Source organism: Drosophila novamexicana, unplaced genomic scaffold (genome assembly GCF_003285875.2).
Source record: "Drosophila novamexicana strain 15010-1031.04,08,12 unplaced genomic scaffold, DnovRS2.1 tig00000434-arrow-pilon, whole genome shotgun sequence".
NCBI lineage: Eukaryota > Metazoa > Arthropoda > Insecta > Diptera > Drosophilidae > Drosophila > Drosophila novamexicana.
The window spans coordinates 401018-402981 of NW_020824802.1; positions in this window are offsets into that span (position 1 = coordinate 401018).

Consider the following 1964-nt stretch of genomic DNA (forward strand, 5'->3'; position numbering starts at 1 on the left):
CGACGGTTAAGTTCAAATTCAATTATATTCTATTCTATTCCTGGCTCCTTGCCTTCTTGACTACTAACTGACATCACAATAAACTATAAATCTAACGGCTCCTTGCCTTTCCTACTATTAATATTTATGCTACTTAAAATTTACTAAACAATAAAACTACAAATCTAACGGCTCCTTGCCACGAAACAGAATTGTGTGGCCATTCTGGGTAGCCGCCTCACAATATGTTTCAATATATTCCTGTTTAAATTTATATATTGACATGAATTTCCTATGCCTTTGTATATTTGATTAATTTTGTCCTCAACCATGACGAGCCGTGTGCTCGCCTCGGCCGCTCAACTTCGCCGCGTGCTTTCGTAGCTTCGCTTCGGAGCTTTCGCTCTTCGCCGCCGAGTTGAAACTGCGCTTCCGAGGGCGGTGTTGAGCAACCGATCAGCAAAGCACGGCTGCTGCGGCAGCCGCCGGTTAAGTAGTAGTCGATGCATATGCGCCATTCGCCACTCTTCTTTTTGACTAAGACGATTGGGGCGCTGTGCGGACTACGCGACGGCTCGATGGCACCTTTTTGTCAATCACCCTTTGCATAGCCGGATTCTTCGGATAATATCTCTGTTTTAATGGCTTGTCTTCCTTTAGCTGGATCCTGTGCTCCGCTATATGCTAGACTCCCTGCAGCCCCTCGAAGAGTGCCAGTTTCGACTCCAGGAACTCCCTGAGTTCCGGATCCAGATCCGCTGGCCACTCTGCCTCTTCGATGCTGGGCTCGCTTTGCATCTCGCCACCTCCGGGCAGCACTCCAACCCCAGATAGAGCTCCATGATCGCTCCCCTCTGGCAGTCGCTCCTGATCCCCTGCGTGCGTATGGATTCTAGTCATTGCTCCTAATCCTTCCGTTATCTGGGACCTCGTCGTGCCGCCTCCATGACCAGCTTAGATCTGCCTATGCAGCTCTAAGCGCCGCCACTTGGACTCTCCAAGCTCTCGATCCAATCCCGAGTGAGACTCTTCCCTCACTTCCTTCTCTTTTTCTTTTTCCGTGAGTCGCCGAGCAGGTACTCCCGTTCCCTGACGCGTGAGGCCTTCTTTCGACTTCCCTCTACTCTGATGCCGAGCAGGTGCTCTCTTTTCGTGACCTGGGAGGCCTTCCTTCGGTTCCATCCTCATCTCTTCCCCATCCTGAGCAGGCACTCCCGCATCTTGACGGGTGAGGCCTTCTTTCGGCTCTTCGCTTGCTCCGCGCCTTGCGAACGGTGCCGTCTCTAAGTCCAGTTTTGCATTGCCGCAGCGGATTGTAGTGCCCATCACACCCAAGAAATCCATCCCCAGGATGACGTGGTCTACATCGAAGGCATGATGAGCATCAGTATGCTGGTCGCTTTCCCCGCTAGGCCAACGTCTAACCTCAATGCTTGCCCTACTTCGAGGTGAACCCATCTGCCAGCCGAATACGCGCCTCTACGTCCTCCCCCCTTCACCGAATAGCACACTTGCGCACGCAATCTTCGCTCATGAAGCTGTGAGTGGCCCCGGTATCGATGGTGGCAAGCATCGTTCGTCCGCCAATCTCCACCGTGGCGACGATCCGGCCTCCACCTTAAGCGGGTGTACTACTACCGAGTTCCGTGTGTGTCGGCGTCGACCCGACCCTGACCTGGGCGACCCCGTTGCCCGTTTAGCGCCTCCGTGCGGCGACAACAATCCTGGCTACTTCTGCTCCGGTGCTCACATACCCAACAAAACAAAACGGGCGCATTGGGACATTCCCTGGCAAAGTGCCCCTCCTGTGCGCACCTGCGACATGCTCGTCGCGGATCATTCCCGGTTCCGGCCTCTTGGTTCGTCATTTGATGGGCCACTTCCGCAGGGGCCGTTTCCGGCGGGGCGGAGACTTGTCTATCCACAACAATCGCTCTGAATCCAATGGGAGTAGACCGGAATGGGTTAAGGTGTCCCCCCGGGGG